Source organism: Semicossyphus pulcher, unplaced genomic scaffold, assembly GCF_022749685.1.
Source record: "Semicossyphus pulcher isolate SPU_LCO1_2020_fin unplaced genomic scaffold, fSemPul1.0.p SCAF_1, whole genome shotgun sequence".
NCBI classification, from domain to species: Eukaryota; Metazoa; Chordata; class Actinopteri; order Labriformes; family Labridae; genus Semicossyphus; species Semicossyphus pulcher.
Window position 1 is genome coordinate 6,949,966 of NW_027211603.1, and position 22,041 is coordinate 6,972,006.

Consider the following 22,041-nt stretch of genomic DNA (forward strand, 5'->3'; position numbering starts at 1 on the left):
ACCCTCATGGAGTCTGTTTCTGACAGTTTGGTCACAAACATGCTCACCAGTAGTCTGCTGGAGGTAATTCTGTAGGGCGCTGGCAGTTCTCCTCCTGTTCCTCCCTGCGCAAAGGAGTCTATACCGGTCCTGCTGCAGGGTTGATGCCCTGTCCAGCTTTCCTTGTGTTCCAGCCCGTCTCCTGGCATCTCCTCCATGCTCTTGAGACTGTGCTGGGAGACATAACAAACCTTCCGACCGCACGTATGGATGTGCCATCCTGGAGGAGATGGACTACCTCTGCAACCTGATTGGGTTGCAGGTACGGCCTCATGCCACCGGTAGTGACAAGGACACTAGCAGAACACGGAACTAAAGAAGAATCAGTCAGGAAGTATCGGGTCAGAGCAACTGTCTGTGGCCACAACATTCACAATCACTTGTGCTTCCTAAATGGACAGATTGATATCCCTGAAGTTTAACTGACTTGTTGTTATACTGCGATGTTTCCTTTTTTTGAGCAGTGTATTCTTTAAAGTCACATTTGCTAGTGTTTTATGAGGAAGGAATTGTTTTCAGCTTTCTTTTCAGGGATACAAACAACACGTTTTAGTAGGAAACATTGTTTTATATCTATGATTTACTTTTAACTACATAAAAGAAAACTCAACAGGGCACATACAGTATTAATAAGTTATTTCAAAAAGTCCTCCAACCCGAACAACCACACAGGTCATTTGTTTCTGCATTTCAATACAACCCAAGGTAGCGGTCCCTAAATTAGAGCCTGTACAACTGACAGAAATCACTTAACCTTACCTACATGTCTGTACTGGACACACACATTGAACATGCAGTAAATGTTGTGAAAAGCACCCAAATCACTTGATTATTTTGGAACATTACAACAGTTTGGGGGCTGCACCGTGGTGCAGTGGTTAGTGCTGTCGCCTCACACCTACAAGGTTCCTAGTTTGAATCCCGGTTCAGACGTCATGGGCCTTTCTGTGTGACTTGATCAATGTTAGCAACGTTAGGCACATAATTGATGTTAAAAAACGGTTTCAAGTCCCATGTGAAAATAATTCTCCAACATACTTTCTTGCTCTTCATTCTTCTTCACTTTCATACTACTTCCTCATAGCTACTACGGCCACCAGATGTTGCAGCCTAACTTTAATATGTGTCGTAAAACAGCGACAGATTTATATTTTCACTCAAAACAACAGCACTGTGAAAATTTGCTCAATAAAACTGCCAGGGACAATTTTATGTGGGTGTGATTTCATATCAACAGAGAACACGATGACGTATAAGATCCTAGCTTTGGTGAGGTCAGTCTATGTGATTTTACATCTGCAAAGACTTTAATGGATAACAAGCTGACTTCACTGTCTGCACAATGTTTGGAGACTAGAGCCCTTCCTTGATTCCTGTACCTAACAGTTAAAATCAGTCATCAAAGTTTCTTATTAAAGACGTTCTTTCCCTGTTTCTTCTTCTTTTAAGTTTTTCTGTAATGGAGGAGATCATATGAGGAAAATGTTATAGAGCCATGGCAATTAATGTGCCATTGGTCATGACAGGGGATTTCATTGTGGTTAATGGTCGCAGATATATTAGAGGTTGTATTAAACGTTTATTAAAGGTCATTAACATGCCTGCAGGTCTGAATTGTAGTGTGATAACCAGGTTTCTTAAACTAGTGGCTGTGGGGTAAATGTGCTGAACATCTGGGGAGAAGATGAACTATATGTCCAGCTTATACTTCATTTACTTTAATTGCATTACATTAGGGCAAGCACTTTACGCTAATACTACAGAACATACATCAGCATGGCACAAAGGGGCTCTAGCAGACAGTGGTCAGTGTTAAGTAGATTTATTGAGGAAATCAAAAAAGACTGAACTAACATGGACCATTGTCATATCTGAAACAATCTTTTTTTGAAGAAGATTTTTTAAATTCTGTTAGTACAAATATTCTACACACACATAGGCCCGAAAATACACACACACGCACAAACAGGACTCTATGGACATGCACTAATGGAGAGATGTCAGAGGGAGGGGGCTGCACATGGACACGCGCTCTGAGCAGTTGGGGATTCAGTGCTTCGCTCAAGGACACCTCGACGGAGCCCAGGAAAGGAGGTGGCACCTCTTCAGCTACCACCCCCACGCTTGGTCCATACTGAGACTTGAACCGGCCAGCCGGCGGTTCCCAAGCCGAGACCCTACGGACTGTCTACCCCTGTATTTGTTCTTTTAAATGTGGTCTAAGAATGAAACATATTTGCTGCAACAAACAGTGACAGTTTCATATCTTTACTCAAAACAACAGCACTGTGAACATTTGCTCAAGAAAACTGCCAGGCACAATTTAAGGGGGTCTGGTGATTTCATATCAAATCTCAGAATGCAACATTAGACTTGTTATTAGAGTTTTTCCCCCCCAAAATGAAATAACAGAAAGAAATTGACAGCTTGAGATGGACATTGTGCTGAACAAACAAATGTTCCGAGCTTATTCAGCAAGCTTTTTAATGTCCTTTACGAGGCTGAAGCTTTTAGACGTCCATATTCTTCCTTATCTGACAAATCGACTCGCTTGTTTTCCTTTCACACTGGTGGAAATGTAGCTCATCATGGCCATACCAATCCGAATTCCTCTTGAACCTCTCAGTTGATTTTAGATTTCCAAGGATTTATTAATCAGTTGCCAACCAAAAAGCCTCTGGATGCTACAACCAATCAGAGCTGGGGAAAGTTTGTCGTAGCATAGAGGAAGACTGCTCGGCCATGTTGCTACTTCCAACATCAAATTTGCTTCTAGTTCAACATCCTACATAGATGTTTGGCATGACATTATTTATTAGCAAACACTTGCCATTTGTACTCAACGTCTACTGCTACTACTACTGTCAGCAAAAGCCATCTTGGATGTTTATATGGCCCAACGGCACTCCTTTGTATAGTCATGATCGCGTTCACCCTATATTTGATAAACGGCTGGTATTAGCCTGACTCGAGTCAGGTCCGATGAAAATCAGTCCTAATCTTAGGTCACAGATTCATTTAGTATGCAGACAATTAAAGCAGAAAAAGTAAAGCTCTTCTTGTTTTTTAATTTTTACCCCCACAGACCACAATTTAGTCCTGTCAAAACTGTTCTGTAATGAGAGTATAGTAAAAGAACCTGAAAAAATATTGCCAGTAACTTATAAGCTGCTGTATTATTTAAATGGCATTAAAGTACAACAATGAAAATGCTGTATTAACTGATTTTTCTGGCCACTGGGGGCGGGGGAGAAAAGACTCTGCGCCCTAACATGTAACCGCCTTCTGTAATGTTAACCCTTGCCTACATATCTAGCAGACACAGAGCCCAATTACCTCTTGAAGTTTTATGTCTAACTACCTGATGGAAATTAGTCCAATGTTCCCTCTTCTTCTAGCTCAGGTTTGGTCTCCACCAACTGTTGGATTAAAAATCCGGGTTTGAAGTTGCTTCAGAGCTTTGTCTTTGTGGTTTGTGCTGCTGGAAAAAGGCTCAATGGGAGCTGTGAAGCTGATCCATAGAGGAAACAACCTCCTTAACCAAAACATTGAGCTAAAAGAGGCTAAATGCCTCTGTTAGGGATTCTTTGCCCTTTGACTCTGTTAGTTTGAGTAACCCCCTTATCATTCCATAGAGTCACAGATTTATTGTTATCAAAATCCTTGACTACAGAAGGTTTTATATTGTTCAAAGCCTTCATTTTCCAGCCTACAGTGCATGTTTATCACAGTTATCATTACACGTATTGCAGAGCCTATTGTTCACTGCATATTATCGCAGGTGGGAACCCTCTCTGCCAATCACACTGCTCAGTCAAAATTAGATGTTGCGTTGGGATCTGTAAACATAATTACATCATGATTTAGATGCCTCAACGAGACGGAGATGAAAGAGAATTGCGAATGACAAGACAAATGACACAGGGTGTAATTTCTTGCAACAATAAAGATCTGCTTTATAAATAGACTCATGCTGGAAACTTCTGCATGACGTCACAACTCTGGCACGCGGCAGCATGCAAGCTATCTACAAAGTGATGTAAGAATCCAGCACAGGGAGCCCTGACGTCCCATTTGCGTGGACAGCATAAAGCCCTAAGTCTTCTGAAGTTGTGCAAATACAAAAAAGAAATACTTTTTATTTGAATCTAAGTAGGTCATTAGTAAAGAGTGACTCCTGTGAAAGAGCGTCGTGCAGACTGTGCATAAGCCCCAGCTGTACTTTTAACTTGGTATTGATGTTGTCCTCGGGACTTTGGTCGCCCTTTAACTACACCAGGCGAGTCAAAGATGGGCCATCAATTATTTATATGGCAGGGATACAAGGAGAGATAAGAGACGCATATGGAGAGGAGAGGAGAGAGGAGACAGAGAGATGTGGATTTTAAAAGGAGACGAGAGATGAAGGTGGGGAATGAGAGTGGCTGCAGGGAAAACGTAAACAGGGGAATAGAGGGAGCGGATGAGCTATAAGGCGATGAAGGGTACAATATGTACAAGCAAATACACTGTTGGGCAGATGAATTGGTTATATTGTAGGAATGCTGTGCCTTAGATAGCACTAACAGTGTGAAGCAAGAAAGGGAAAGCCTCTGTGACAGCCAGTAGGAAGGACATTTTGTTTGAAAGAAACACAAGAAAGGGATTCCAGTGGAGAAGAAATAATGAGAGGAAAAATGGCTAAATTTTCTTGCTCCCAGAAAACTCTGGATTTCCATTTCCTGTGTCGTAAATGTAGAAGGAAGGCGAAATCAGAGATACAGTGAAGATAAAAGTAGCAAAAATGGAAGGAAAGATCTGGGATAATATTAGATAAAGATTTTCTGACGAATTACTATTTCACCACAAGATGCCAAGAACGTGCCCCACTTCATCTCCTACAATGATGTTAGTGAATCTAAAAAAAGACTATCTTAACATTATTGATTCATAACTTAAATCGCAGCCTTGACGTGTGGAATTCATCACTGTGAGGCTCGGCGGCCGTGTACCGCAGAAACATCTCAAATCAAAGTTGTATTAAAAGTTTGATTCATGCTTCAGTCGTTTGAAATGTGTGTAATTTGGTCTCTGTATTTTCTGAATGAACCTAAACGTCTCACCAGGTTCCTGCCTTCCTCACCTATACAGTGCCCGTGCTGATTGAAAAGGGCTGGTTTCCTGCAAATACTTTCTTTTTATCCTTCCTCCGAGGGAGCCAGATTACATTCCCTGGACTTCAGCCCAATTTGGACCCGAGTCGAGGTTTTTCAAGGGCATTAATATCGACTGCAGACACATTATACCCCAGTCTGACTGGCTGCCCTTTACTCCTGCTTGGTATATGAGCTCAAAGCCTCAGAAGTTTTCCACTACATTTCAGAAAAGGAGTTATAGGGACATGCCATCCTTCTGAAGAGTCCACATGTTATTCCTTTGCTTCAGGACAGATGGTCAATACTTGTAAACTCTGAGAACTCTTCTCTAAAGCTACAAACTTCGGAACATACCCTTAAATTTGTCATGTGGGATGTGAAATCCATCAGAGCTCCTCAGATAATGAATGGCGCCACCAAGTCACCAATCCCAGGCCGCTGTCTGTGACTTCTAATTTTGTCCTGGGGCACAGCAATAAAGTCCCTAAATAATTTAGATTTTGAGACACTCCCCTGTAAGTAACTAATCTTAGTCCTTGGGTGGGGAAAATCAATTACAATCCCCATGCAGGCAAATCCATTACAATTTCCAATCCTCTGCTACTAATCAGTTCCTGATTAACACTTGGCAAACCATGCAAATGGACAATCAATGCCACTAAAGGGGGGAAGCAGTGGACTAGCAGAATTGTGGCTGTAACAGATGATACTTGAACAACCTTAATCAAGGTAGCAGCGAGCTGAAGGATTTCAGATGAGCTGTTGGACAATATGCCAAGGTCAGAGCTCATTAGTTCAACAGGAGCTTTCACTGTGATACCACTTTGGGCTCGTTTATTTTGTGTTTTCACGGCCTGTTCTCCGTGCTGATGTAATAAAAATAGGGTTAAGTTATGAAACTATTTGATGCATAACCGGAAAGCTCCTACATGCATTCATCTTTAGCTATTGAAAAGCTATTGGCTGGTCATGTCAAAGCATTTTCTATGAAGCAATATTAAAGGGATGACCTCGCTGTTCTTTATTGAAGCTGAGGCCTTGGACAGAAGTTAGACATCCTTAAAACAGCATTTTGTTTATGGGCTGAACTCCAAAAGTTTTAGCTCAGGAGAGACTGTGTCAGCTTCTCATTGACAGTGATGGATTTCTTTTTCCGGCATAATTAAACATTTTGAAAGAAAACTGTTTTGTGTGACTTTTAAAATTAATGGGAGGAAATAGGCCACACACATTTGCCAATACTAATTTCCATTTCTTTCAACGAACCAATTGCATCCAAAGCAGTCCAGTACATTTTAAACTCTGTGCACATTTTGATTCAAAGCTCTCAGATTGTCAGTATATATAAGTGCTCTGTTCTGTCTGTCGTCCTAAAGAGCAAGCGAAGCCTCAAAAGATCCCGTGCTCACCTGTAGCTCAACACGTTTGACATTTTTAACCTCTGCTATAAGTCCTCTTTGGATTTCGAGTATAAATCTTTAATCCTTTGACTGCTACTGTCAGATTCAGCAGAAAGAGAAGACAATGGTGTGGATGGGACTTTTCTCAGCTAAGTTACTACTCTTTGTTGTTGATATAAAATCATTTCCAATCTGTAACCCCAGAGCCACTTGTTCAGAAATTGCACAAACCATGAACAAGTTGAGATCTAACAGAGGTCTTGAAAGACATAAAATACTCTGAAGTTGGAGGAGCAAAGTAGAAAAAAACTGGCTGTCCAACTCCAGCTGAGTAAAAGCCTGTCAGCTTCACATGAGAAATCTATTAGATTCCACTGAAAATCTTTGGATTGGTGGGTTCAACCTTAAAGCCCAGATTACTGCCATCTTTATACTGACCACATTTACAGTAAATGTTTTGTTCATATCAGGGTAACATTGTTCATCTAACTGGAAATATACAGTTTAAAGTGTACAAAAAGTGATCAAGGGGCTGCAATATGGCACAGTCCACATAACTGAACTCACACTAACATGAAAATCTTCCCAACAGTGATAATGAAAGTGTCAGATGTTGCCCAAAACAACACACGGCATGCTACAGTCCAGTGACAAAGACTTCTAGCACTTGTAGTTATAGTGACACCAGTTTAGGAGGAAGTCAGGTGACAACGTTATAGAGCAACACAATGTACAATGTAAAGAGTTAGGTGTGGATCAATGAGTCAGTAAAATATAGGCAGTAACATATATAGTTTAATGTTGTTTTATTCCAAAAGCATGACCATCATTAGCTGTGTCCAAATCCAGCGGCCGCAGCCTTCAAAGGCCGGATTTGATCATTTACAAATTATCTTTAAAATAAGAGGTTTACTTACGCGAAGTTAGTTATGCTAGCTAGTTAGCCCGCTAGCTAGCTGTTGCTAGGCGACAGGAGCGGCGTTTGGTGACGTCTTTAACTGTCTACACAGGCTTTGAATGGGGCATCCTCCGTGGACCGCCTCCTTCGAAGGCTACAGCCCGTGGATTGGGACACAGCTATTGTACCCAAACCTTAACCAGGATGTTATTATTGTAACCATGACAACAAAGATCCCCTACAGTAAATAAAGTAGTCAAACCATGAATCATTCCCCAAGTTATTTTCCTCCCTTATTCTGATCAAGCCCAAATGATAACACAGTCACATCATCCAAACTCATTTATTTCTCATCAGGATGTGTAACCATTTTACAAGGCACTGACAAATGTGCTGACAACAGCGGCACCAGATTAGAAATGCTTTTAAGTGTCTTTCCAGAGGCCATGGATAAATGTGTTAAGTAATTTAATCTTTCCCATACAGAACAATACATTATGAACAACACACTTGTTTTAAAAAGCACAGTAATCAGCAACAGAAACCTGGCTGTCAGAGCGCCGCTGTTTCAAAACCCTCTGCACATCAAATCTGTGCAGAGGAGCCGCTACAACAACTAGCCAATCACCACAGATATAATTTCAACAATAAGGATACAAACTTAGGGGTTAATAAACTTGCGTTTCCGCCATGCTCTGTTCACTCATGTCGATTATGTTTTGTTGTCTGGGGGACGCGCTGTAGTTACATTTAAATACATTTATTCAGGCAGTGGGATGGGGCGGTGAACCGCATGGGAGTGTTCCTGTTACTGCGGTTAGAAAAATTGTGCTGTTCCACCGTGGTTAAAGAAAACGGAAACAGCCGTACTATAGGGGCAAATTAAACTTAAACATGAACCCCTTAGAAAGCCAGTCAGGTAGAACATTTTGACTCATATTTCACCTTCCACTTATTTTCTTGTTCTCTTATTAATGATTCAGGACTTTAAAAAAGGCAGAGATCACACAATCCATGTTTATGATTTATTAACATCCATATCGAACCAAGTTTTCATTTTCCATCCACAATATAAATCTCACTGAGCCTCTTAAAAAAAAAAAGAAAGAATGATTTGGAAATATCCAACCTTTTAATCTTGTTCTTTGATGCTGTATACAAGGGTGTGATATCCACCGGGTGTAGTTATTAGTTTCAGGTTGTAAATATTTAAACATTGTTGTCTCACTGTTCAGCTAGCCTCATCCAGACGAGAGTTGATTAAAAAAAATTGCAATCAATTAGATCTTGAACCTCTCAGGCAACAGATTGCCGTTCCTTACTGGTGGACATGTTTGGGTGTGTATGCAGCCTTAAAGATAACCTGCCTGACATTCCTCGAGGCTTACTTTACTTTCTCTGGATTTTCACTCGCCACTTCTGGAAGCAGACCTAAGCCCTCGGCTGTATCTGCAAGCAGTCAAAAATCTCTTCAGATGACACATTATTATAAAATATTTTATTTAAACATTAATGTTCTATTCAAACATGAAATATTAATGTACTAAATATTTGTTATTCCCTGCCTGTATTGAGGTGTAACTGATTTGTGTTCAGTTCCTCCGTGTATGTGGCTGATGTAATGTTTTTATGCTTATTCAAATGTAGCAGCGGTAACATATTTCAGCTTGCTTCCTCCTGCAAAGCGTCCCTCTCCTGCTCCTTCATAATATCAGGATCTTCACCAGATTGCAGTTTAAATTATTTATAATTACCGTCTCTGCAATTCCTCAACATTATCTGCACCACTGAAACTCACGCTCCCTTGTCACAGATATTCCAAGACTCGGCAAACAAATCTCTCGTCTGTTTGTCGATTATCTCAATTGGTCTCTCATATTAACGTTGCCCAGACGTGGGTGTGTTTTAGCAACGTGATTAGCCAGGGGTGTTCATCTAATTGCGTTTCACCAGTCCAAACAAAATGAAAATATCTCAGGCTTGAAATGTATTCAGACAGGGGCGCTGTGGTTTGACATCTTGACAAGCTAAAATGTCTTGACGGCTTATGCTTGAACAGTAATGATGTGTAAAAAGGGGAGCTATCTGTGCTTAAAATGGGATTTCAGTTGGTCTCGTGTGTCGTGCGTTTGCAGTTTCAGATATGTGATGCTTGTAGTTTGTTTTACCGCATGAGTGGTTGAATTTGTGGTCTGTTCACAAGTGGATACTCTTCCCATCTCCCTCTCCTTATCAAATTATTCCACAATCCTCCATGTTTAGTCTGACAACATGAAACGGGGCCAAGAAGAGAATACAGTGATGTGAGAGTGAGAGTGACAGCTGAAACAGACCCTCAATCTCAGGAGAAATGATGCATGTCAACAGAATTTACCACCAGACATTTTCTCAATGGGAAACCTGGATTTCAATTTCAAACACATCCGACAGGATGAAACGAGGTGATATGACAGCAGAAACCGACTTATTTTCTGATGAGGGCAGGTTGTTATTCAGATAAGCACAGAGATCAGTTTACATAAAATAACACTTTCTAGAAATAAACAACAGTTTATAACAAACTACACGGTTGTTGCAAGCAGATAGAAGAATGATTAAAAAGTGGTTCATTAACAGTTAATGAAACAATTACATCAGAACAGAAGAGCTGGAAAATAACAAATAGTTAAAGTGTGTTCAAAGAGAGTCTACACGCTAATGCTAAAATCAGCATGCTTGTATGCTGTCAAGGAGACTGCTAGCACTCTGATGTTGCAGGTATAATGTGTAGTCTACATTTTAATTGAGTATGTTAGCATGCTAGCATTTGCTAATTAACACCAAACAAAAAGCCAAAGTCATTATTTTTGCAGGTATTTGCTCATTAGCCATTGCATTTGACGGAGTAAAAGTTTACTCTGAGGATGGCGCTAGAGAAAAAGTTAAGTGATTACAAATCATCCTAGGAGGGTGATGAATGTTTGCACCAAATTTGATGACAAAGAGTTGTTGAGATATTTTACCTTGGACCAAAGTGTTTTGCCGACCACCATAGCCAAACTGCTAGCAAAGCAAAGCATTTAAGTTTATCCACATGTAGGCAATAAAGGGTTACAACTTGTTTATAACTGTGACGAGTGAGGACATGTTGAGTCTCTTGTCCGTGGAGCGCCATTAGTAGTTTTTAGCCTCTTACTAGCCTACATTTCTCCCATAGCTTTCAGCCAAAACTCAAATCTGTGGATGGCGTTGTCATGGAGACTGAAGACCTATTTATATTTAAATAAGTTGTATAAAATATGAAGATGTCTGTTTTAATACCACTTACAGATGTCTCACAGGAGGAGTTAGCTGCTGATAAATAAATTAAAACATAAAAATGTTCTACACCCTTAATAAGAATACTTGATAGTGTGTTTATTACGTCTATGCGTGTAATACGTAGGGCCAAAAAGGCCTTAGATGATGCCAAAATATTGTGTTACTGATTATTAATAGCAGGCATGTTTAACTTATTGCACCATCAGACCAAAATACATAGATACTACATCAGCTGTTGCAGATGTAGCAGCAGCCGTGATTCATTTTAACCGCACCAGCGTCCTTTGGGTAGGTGGATGAGGTCTTCTGAGGATTCCACCTGACCATAGCTCTTCATGACTTCTTTTTACAGCAGCATTACCTCACCTTGGCTCGTCCCGGAGCACACAAGCTGATAGGAAATCACCTCTACAGCTGCCCTGTGACAGGTACCTCGTTCAAACGTTAACCGCTGAGCAGCAGAGGAAATACCTCCCGCTGCACTGACCTGATATCTAACATCATGTAGAGGTGAGGACACTAATGATCCTGGCAGGATGAGACACACTGTAGGTGCTCTCTGAAATGAGGCTTAAGTTATGATGAAATCGCAGCAGGTCAAATGGCTTACTTTTCACAAGTTCTTGCTCTTTGTTGTAGTTTTAATGAGACAGTTGAGCTGACTAAGTGAAAGCGGGATCATGCAGCACTAAAACAGATTTGACGTACATAACAGCTCCACTTTTGTGTACTCAATGTCGTAAATATAGATTCAATTTATAGGATAAACACTATTTTTTTTTGTGAAGATTTAATTGCTTACAGTAATGCCGCACATAAAGTTGAGATAACTATTGATTTTTTTATTGTTATCTATGGACTTTGAATGTTCTTCTATTTGAGAAGGTAAGTATAAAAACATAAGCACTGCCAATACAAAGGTTTTTATGTTAGTGCCAACAGGTAAAGGTTTTTCTTTTAATATGTCACCTTTGAGACCAATGACTGTATAAAGATGGACAACGCGTCTCCATTTACTCTCATTGTACAAAATTGAAGCCAAAATACCCCCCGTGACGGGCTCTGCCATCTTGCAATGGTGATGTCATTTGGAGCCAGACCTGAGCAGAGGCGGGTGGAGCCACCGTACTTGGTGGAGCAACCAAAACACACATTTGGCGTATTCAACAGCAGAACTTGTGTTGGTCTGAAGCAGACGTTCACAGATATGGAAACTTCAGTGACTGTAGTGATTGTTTTAGTTACGTTTCCTCTCGCCGTTCCTCCTCTACTCTGCTAATCCAGAACAGCTCGACTGCAGGAGCCGTATTTGTCAACGGAGCTGTCAATCATCCTTTTTACAGCATCAAATAACTAATTAAAAATAAACTTGTCATAAAAATTAACACTTGGACGTAAATCAGCATGATAAGAACTAACTATAATGACAGAAACCATGTTTGAGAAACATTTATTTGACGTGTATTTTGATTTTATAGTCTGACTCATGTCCCATCTGTTAACATGGAGGAGGCGGGCTTTATGACCTATACTGCAGCCAGTCAGCAGCGGGCGCTCGAAATGTTTTGGCTTCGCTTTTGGGGAGCTGTCATGTCGTTCATCTTTTTATACAGTCTATGATTGCGACCTTTGGTGATCCCTGACTTTCAAGAGTGTAAACTTGTTATGAAAAAAGACACATTCGTGGATTATACATAGCAGTAATAAACTCCCGAAATCCATCAGTATTTAATTTTGTTCGACTGAAATACAAAACCTTCCCTAAAAATAGAGTATCAATTACTGATGTAATATTGTATGACAGATTTTTTGCTGTTTTCTACCTTTTAGTTTTGTATTTTTATCCTGCTTTGTGTGTGCAGTGTTTTGTTATAGTATTGATTGATTTTCCTCTTTGAAAACAATAAATACCTGCAGAAAAATGGCAAACTGTATTAACTACTGATTGTACCAGGATTTATTGGGTCGATAGCAACATAAAGTAGAGTTTCAAAGATTATTTTGACAGAACTTTGTAGTTGTATAAATGAACTCAGCACAGATTCAATTTTGTAGCTCTTGAGGAGCTTTTGATCAAATTTTATGACGTTAATCAGCACATTTGTCACAGAGTTAGGTGTTAATTGTTTCCACTTTGTCTGAACACTTGATTAAAAAAAAAATTGAGTGCCAATGCCTCAATGTCAAAGATGAAGGGCTTCTTTTCAGACTCAGCGTTTTCGAGCAATGTTCAGCCATTCAGGAAAAAACACATGTTCAGTGAGCGACAAAGAGCTGCCGCATTTCTCTGTTTTCAGTACGCTGATTAGTTTATAATGTCACACAACCATAAGAGATGTTGAGTGTAAGTAAAGGTCACAGCTCTCATTCATATCACACCTTCTCTTCACTCCTCACTCTAAATATAAAATCCACTTTTCAAACCTCTTTGCAGCTGGTTGTCAAAAGCCATTCCTGTGAGTGCACTGACTATCTATCTTCAGCAGAAGTAGAGGAAGCTAGAAGGGGTGAAATTTGGGGGGGCTAGCAGGGTCTTAAGTAATTTTGTGGCGACAGTATTTATGAAATAAATCCAGTAATATATAAACATGGAGGTTTTAATCTGTCTTATAATTATCTATGTCATATTGATATCATATTTTGAATGAACAGAATGACGTTCCAGACGAGTGGTTATAACTGTTAACCTTTGCTGCTTGTTCTTCAATATGATGTGTCGGTGCATATAATTGCAAGTGTGACTGAATATGAGCGGCAAAGTTTCCTGTCAAAGAAGTGTCTAATCGTTTCCGTGACATACAATTAGTTCGTGCTAATCAGCTCGTTGTGGACAGCGTTACGAGGAAGAGTGGATGATGTTGGTGGCGAAGATTACAGACTGTAATCGGCATTGAGGACAATAACGTGGTGGAAACACTACGTTGCTACAGTTAGAGAACAATTAGGATGATGAGATCTGATGAGCTACTTCTGTCATGTGCTGTGTGCCTCAGTCTAACGTTAGCTACAGCTAACATGAGATATGCTAACATAAATTTTATCTGCCTATCCAATTATAGTCAGTGCTACAGTTATTTTAGCTCAAAGTGGGAGTAATATTGTGAATCCACACTAGGATTGGGATTGTATTTTTCTTGGTTGCTGTTGTGTTCGTCTGTATTTGCACCTGTTTTGTTCATCTTATGGCTTTAATTGTGCTTTTAGTAACCTGCAGTTTAATTTGAATCCCCGGGATAGGAGGATCTTTGTTTTCTGTAGTAATATTGTTGGTTATAGTTTATCGTGTCAAAAACCACTAGCACCTGCTCTGAACAATCCAGCCCCCCCATAGCTCCCCTGGTGCTGCTCCTGAAATCAGTACAACAAAAAAGGTGAATGACAACTGCAGTGAACATCACACACTGACGACATGGAGCATTTTAAAGTTTCTGAGGGCAGACTCTTTTTTCTTTTAATTTCAACCCATCTGTGTCAAAAGGAAAACCTTTTTCGCTACGGGGCCTTTGTTGCAAACTGTTTGAAGTCAAAGAAAACAGAAGTCTGCGGTGTATCACAGTTGGTGTCAAACAGATATTCGATTTGAATCTAAAATCAAAGAGTGTTCATGGCTCAAAGATACATTTGTTTGATTGATACTGTGAGCTGAGTGTGTGCAAGTGTCTGAGCGTGCACAATCAAATACTGCTTCAGTACATACTCATACTGTTTGTACATCTGTTGCGATGTAAAGGATGCTTATGTAATAAGACTTTTAAATCAGTGTGCCCAAACACACAGCTTCTCAGTTATTGATCTGGTTTTGTTCAAGGCCTATCAATATAGTTGCACAACAGCTTTATATGCACCTCAGGGATAACCTATCACGGAGTTAGAGCAAGGATGGCCAATTATTTCACTTGTTTTGTATCTATTGAGTGTCAGCATTTTCGATTGGTTGGTTTCATTCCAGTGTTCACTCCATTACTTGCGCTTTTGTTGGGACCTTTTAACATCCCTGCAGGCTGTGTGACGAGTAAATGAATCTACTCCTCGAGATGATTGTCACAAATACTACTTTACTACTACACTGAGAGGAAGAGTATTCAGATCTATAACCTGAATGCAATAGAATTGTACTTTTAATTGCATTATACTTCTCAATGTCAAGCAACAATCCTTCAATGCTTTGTGGATACACAAGACTACTAAAGTCTGTTAAGCCCCTTTATAATGCTTACTGGTGCATAGAGTCCAATTGTGCATCTGCCCTGAGTTAACCTGAGCAGAGGTCTAATTAGCTAGAAGTTAAAACACCTGTGTGAGCATGCAGGCCCTTTTAAATGTTGCTCAACAAGCTAGCCTTCACACTCCTGTTGTGCTGCTTTAGGAAAGCTTTGAGCAAATTTAAAAGGTGGAAATAGTCGAAGAAGTTGAAAATGTTTGATTAATAATTTGCTTCTCCTGAAGCTGTATCTGTGTAATGTACAAAGAGAAGGGGAGGACATTAACTAAAAGGAGGGAAATAATCTGATTTTCTGGTGCGTTCTAAAATTGGCAGAAGCCTAACTGGTAACAACATAGACTGTATATAATAAATATAATAAACAGTTTACACTTTTTTTAATTGCATGCAGGATATTAGCACAAACAAAGTTTAACTTGAATGTTAGCCTACTTCATGCTAGTCATTGGAGAAATCACAAAAAGGCACAGAGAGACAACATATGTTGTGCTGTTGGCTTGCTGACATGAGAAGCAACAAGCTAACGTTAGCTGTGAAGCTAGTTGGAGCTTACTGCTAACATGCTAGCTCTCATCAAATAGCTAGTTACTTGTTAAGCCAAAGGGAATTATGGATGTGTGACGCACATACTTAGAACAAAGAGGGGAAAAATAACAGACCTCTCATCAAAGTTGAGCTTGAATCTGTTATACAACATAACATCACAGAAACTTCAAACTCTGAGTGTTTTGTGAACAGCCTGAAAACGTTGTTGCACACTGAGGATTATTGATCCAGAGAACATTGTTTCACTTCAAGAGTAAGCATTAGCTGTTTGTGCTAACGTGCATACTGTGAATAGATGTCCTGGCTCTGTTGTGTTGGTTTTCGTGGGCTTGCCAGTGTTGGCTATGAAGCTGTCTTAACAATGCCCTGAAAAATCTGCTTGTGGATATTTGCATTGATGTAAATGATGTATTTTTATTGGGTATTACCGATTGCCTGGTTACAGAAGAGGGTATTGTTCTATATTGGCTTATGTTCTAATATGACATGCTTACTTAATAAGATAGCAGATTTCATATTGTTACACTAAATGCATTAATTGATACATAAAGACAAGCATACGTATTGTGCTGTCGAGCATTGATTGACTACTTAATTACACTTAAGACGTCTAAGAGGTTCATTAACTCTAAAATTGTCCGGTAATCAATGAAGGGACCTGCGAGATCAGATTTTCTCTTCTTTTTTTCTACTACTTCTGCTTCTACTGCCAGAATAATTGACGTGATAGTTTCTATAAGAAGACTGTTGACAGTTCCTTTAACCGTAGACAACACATCACTGGTGGTCTGCAGCTGTTACTGCTGGGTTTATGTTTGTCTGACAGGCTGATTTTCCCCTGAGGCGATGATAAAGCCAAGCAGACACGGCTGTAAACCCACACTGAGATAGCATAAAACACCCATACATCAATTTTCAATATCACGCCGCTGAGTCAGACTCATTTTTATTCACTTTGACACTTTGAGTCTCAGTGGTCCCCCTGAAGTTAACCCCAGAGGACCTTTTCATCATCCAAAGGAACTAACAAAGTGAAACAAACGGTGAGCGTTTCAGCTGCATGGAAGATGTGTGAGCTGTTTGAAGTCGCTTCCAGCTGCGTCACGGAGCTTTTTATCAGGTCTAAAGCAGGTGTAATAAACTGGACCACTGAGCGTGACCATCCCTGAAGCCCGGGAAAGAGTTCATCAACATGCACCCACTGCTGCACTCTGGTTAAGTTATGGCATCTGGAGGGCTTTGCACACTGGAGGTATGGCTGTGGCTTGTATAAAAATCTGCAGGGCCGCTTCCAGGGAGATACCATGAAGAAAAGGGAGGTGTGAAGCAGCAGGTCCTGATAAACAAAGATAAACTGGAACACTGAAAACACCCTGGGACGCTAGAAGATAGAATCAAAACAATACTTAAAAGGATCTTAAAAGGTTTTTTCATGCCACATATAAAGTAAATAACCCCAGGTATGTCTTTTGGAGGCACACTAGATTAGAAATTGAGCATTTTAAACTCTCAAACAGTTCCTCTTTAACACTCTGTATAAAACAAGTAAAAAAGTATTTAAAAATAGAGCCAGACAGTAAAGACAGTACTAAAATGCTGTTTATCTCATGTCTGAATGTTCTTAGTTTGCATTTACTTATGTTTTATATCATTAAGTCATAGTCTGGCGGGCAATCTCAGATCCCATCGGCTACAGTCTGGCGACAATATAGCCTCTGGAGACACCTGTGAACATGCCGGGGCAAGTAGCCAGCAAGAAGAAGAAAAGCAGGGAATTTATCTCAAGTTGAATTTTAGATCTAGAGCAGATTGTTAGCTGAACGTGCTGCAGGTGTGTGTTTATGGAGATTAATAAGAGGCTAAATCACCGTCAGATAGCCGCTGATGGGACCCGTGATGTCATTACGGGGCATTACGTTCATGTGCCTGCTTTTGCACTCCACACGGACTGTTTTTCCTGCATACGCCGCAGCCTGCTGATATGTGATTGGTCTAGAATGGTATAGACAGAAAACAGAACACTTGCCATCCCTAAAATCCACGTCCCTGCCTACTGATTCTAAAATTCTATGTAGAACCTGTAAATGGAGATTATCTGGCGGGTAATACCACAAAATCAGATTTTGATTGGATAACGGCCAGAATCACTGATAATGATACTAAAACTTTATTGGCTTAGAGAATCATGTATAATATAGTAAATATAAAGACAGAATATATATTTAGTCTTTTAATCTATTGTTTGTGTCCTTCTCTTCACACATTCACACCAGTATGGCCTCCATGTAAGAGTCATTGTGTAGAGCTGGCTCCACTGTTAGGGGCTGGTGACATCAGAGGGGAAGTGAATCAGTCAAATAACCTACTTTTCTGATAAGATTGCACTCTTTAGTAGATATAAAAGACATCTTCTGATGATTAGTCTCCTTACTTTAAAAATGACCAACTTGTATAAAGTACACACCTTTTGAATTGTTGCTTTCCCATTAAATTTACACCTGTAATTCATGGGTGTTTTAGTAGGCTTTAACTTTCACTATTTTTATTTTTTATAAGATTCAAGAAACATACAAAAAACAAGTTTTTGCAGTAAAATATTTTTTATAAAAAACATCCATTTCAAAGCTTGACATGTTCAAGTTATGAAAAAACATGGTTGTGCTTTGTTTTACCTCGGGTAGGGGTATATTTATCTTTAAGGGCCTTAGTTCCTCTACTCTTAGGCTTCTAATATACTATCCTGTAGCAGAGAGCAGGAACCATGATTCATGAGGTGGTATCAATAATTGGATAAAAAGGACACAGTTTCATTACCATCAAAACATCCGTCAAACATTAAGCGTTTCTCTCCACTATTGTCTCTTAATTTCTTCATTACTTTTCACAAATGAGCCTCAGAATGATGTGCCTCTTATGTTGATACGCCTATTATTCCACTTTTGATAGAAGGAACGCTGAACACAACAGCAGCTGAGTGCATCCACTCACAGGTGCCCGGAACGTTATCGTACACTGAAGGAAATTGCAGAGACAAATTCTGAATCGTTCAATTAAATAACAATAACAGTACAACACAAAAGAGAGACAAAACCTTTTTTTCTCGTTATTTTCTAATCAATTGTATTGACGCTAGTATGGAAACGCAATGATAAATTAAACATGATGCAGACACCTGTCTTAGACAACAAAGGCAGCTTTTCCATGAAGCTGAAATATAGATTTGTCATCACGAAGAAAGTCACAGGAAAGCCGATAGTCGAGTGGGCAAAGCATTTGATGTAAATATGTGAGGGTTTGCATCTCTGAAACCTCCGAATCAACCATGACAGTGATCTTATTCAAACCTTTACTAAGAAGGTTGAGTTCACCAAACATAACCAGCTTTAACAAAAGAGGTGGAAGTTTATAGAATACTCCTGTCTATAGTTTTTGGAGTAAATGTTCCTCGTGAGACGTCCAAATTATTTCTGCTACTTGGGTCTACAACACCATTTCTATAAGGGGCTATGCACTCCCCAAAAGAAGCAAAATACCACAGTAAATTCAAGTTAATGTGCGAAAGTTAAACAAAGTTTTTTCTTTGCAACATAATGAAATGAGCCATTTTGTTGGATATACTTTAGGATATTATATTGAAAAGGTTTAGTGCAGTATTCCAGCAGTGACCACATTCAACAACTCACAAAGATCTCATGCTGTTTTAAAAAATATCATTGGAAGTACGGATAATGCCCACCCATTCTTTACTGAGAGATCTCCCTTGGTGCACCAGCTTGCAGATCATCTACCATCCCCAACTTTTTACTGTGTCTTTTTGTAGCTAATCCCCTCCTGGGTGGACGAAACTGAATAATTCAGAGGCTGAATAATGGAGTGTACTGAACATCAGGGAACACACAAACCAGCCGAAAGGTGAGGCGTGACAAAAAGACAACATTCATTAAAAGCTAAACAGAAGAGAGCTGATTGGATTAAAGCCCAGTGCAGATATTCTCATTGGGTTACACCACCAAAGACAAGCTCAGATGGTAATACAACACATTAGGCAATCATATAATCACCCTAAAAAACAATAACAAAGAGATAAAAGCCAGTAGACGCAAGTCCAAGGTCTGTGGTCGCAAATATAATTCAGACAGAAAGTGGGGGAAATATCAAAGTAGGCTGTTATTTACAGAAATGTACAAAGGCATTAGAGTCAGAGTCGGCCTTGGACCAAGTCTTCAGGGATAATGTTCTCTGTCCCAACACATGAATAATGGAACACAAGTGGTTTCGAAATTACCAATGATTTATGATGAAGGCTCTGCGCTTTGAGTCATCTCCACCCTGCAGTGGTCATTAAAAGCCTCTAGAGGGCGCCCAATAAAATGCACCCTGCCAACCAGGCCACACCTGGGGACTTTTTGAGTTTCGATTTTATTATCTTATCAATGAACAGGATACGTGAGTCCTGCATTAACATGAAAAATATGGAAATTGTTTTGGGTTTTTTTGTATTTCAGACTGTGAGTCATTTAGATGTTAATGTAGGGTATCTGGCAGGCGTTTTCATTTATCTGCTTCCAAATTGTTGAGCGACTGAAGAGACATTTGATGGCGACAATCCGAAAGCTGTATTTCAAAGTAAAACAACATGTTTAATCATTTTGATTCAACCACTTACTTGCTAATAATGCTTTAGCTAGGAGTCTCTGTCTTTCCCACTGTATCTCTGAAGCCCAGTTCAGATCAATGATTTGCAAAGCAACTAAACAGTTTTACAATGTTGCAGAGAAAACTGCAGCCCTGTGAACTGGATAGTAGTTAGAATGGAATGATGTAGCTATTAAGCCAATCAGGATAAATTGGCGTAGGCACCCTGCCTCTGTCTTCGACGTTTATTAATGTTACAGCTAACATTACGAGCATATCACTGTCATCCATTTCTTTTTTTAACGATAACAGAAATCCAGCTAGTTAATTGATGTCACTTAACCCTAATACTAACGTTACAGTATTAACGCAGAAGAAGTGGGGTATGTCAGTGCGTCGTTGCTATGGAGACGGTCAGCTGTGCGTTGCGTTGTGTTGCGTTGCTTTGATGTGAACGGCCCAGTTTGAGAACGTTTACGATCAGATGTCAGGGGATTCTGTTGGCAGTTGCGTCCAGTCTCAATGCGAATCATTGATCTGAAGTGGCCTTAACACCTAATGATAATGTTAGCTTATTAAATAAGTTAGTTCTGAAATGATTTGGCAATTCATCCATTAGTCAAACAAAAGATAAAAACTCAATTATTGCCAGGCTCCAGCTTCTAAAATGCTCTTTTTATATTCTGACACCAATTATTTTTGTGTTTTGGTGCCATTTGTTGAACAAAAACACTGACGATGTTGCCCTTTGCTTCAGGAAACAGTTGTGTTCTTTTTTTGACAGTATAATTACCAAACAATAAAAATAATCAACAGCTTAATCTTGACTGAAAATAATTGTTAGTTGCAGCCCTTAACCAAATTTGAAATGGTAATTTAATTTGAAAGTGATGAAGGATCAACCATGAAATTATACAAAAGCAGCCGTTTGTTCACTGCTGCTCGTCTTCCTCCTGCTCGCCCTGTTATTAAATTTAAATAATAGGTTGATTAGAACACAACAACGCACGCTTTGCACTTTTGATTCCATTATTACAAAACATTAAGACTTTTTGTTTGTGATGAATTGAATTGTTAATTTAAATAATGATTATAATAAAGGCAACAGTAGTTCTCAATTAAAAGATAACCAACATTATGCTGAAAAGCCTTTGAGGTATTTTCATTAAGAGGCTCTTGGACTATGTTTCAGACTTTTTGAGTATTTCATAAAAACACAGACTTTTTGAGAATGCAATTCCCTCCAGTGCTCCACTAATCTCACTAATACCCAAAGTCCAACTAATACCCATTGTCAACATGATGTACATCATTGTGTGTTTGATAGATGTGTGAAGGCGGAATGGAAAAACATTGTCACAGCTTACACTCGAGTCCTGAGGGTTTGATATTTGCACCATGAAAAAATAATATATTTGTTGTGAAAACAGCCAAACAAATCCAAAATCCAGCCCTCAAACTCTTAATTAAGATAAAGATAGATGATTTTAAAATGTGCCTTTAATGCTTTATTAAAACCTGAGCTGAAATGTGAAAGGATTACAAATTCAAATCGCTCATCCGCTCCTTTTCTCTTGCCTGACTCGTTTATTTACGGGGGAAATCATCCAAAATGGATGAGCTGAGATAGATTGAGATTTATTAACAAGGAAAGGAAATTGTAGACAGACCTGTTTTTTTTTTTCCCGGTCGCAGCCTAGAGATATCACACAGTGTTTGTGTGTGTGTGCATCAAGCAAAGCACAATCGTTTTCATTAAACCAATATTCATGCAGAATGTCAGCTGACATGCTGTCTTCTTATCTAACAAACAACACAGCTCGTAGGAGCATCAAAGCAACCTGGCTGCCGAGGAGCATCATTTTA

General features: G+C 39.5%; 1 protein-coding gene across 3 annotated transcripts in view; it reads right to left on the reverse strand.

The window, feature by feature from the left end:
• tspan4a (tetraspanin 4a) overlaps positions 1–22,041 on the reverse strand; it is a 165,514-nt gene that overhangs the window by 21,826 nt on the left and 121,647 nt on the right. The gene's annotated exons all lie outside the window — the stretch shown is intronic.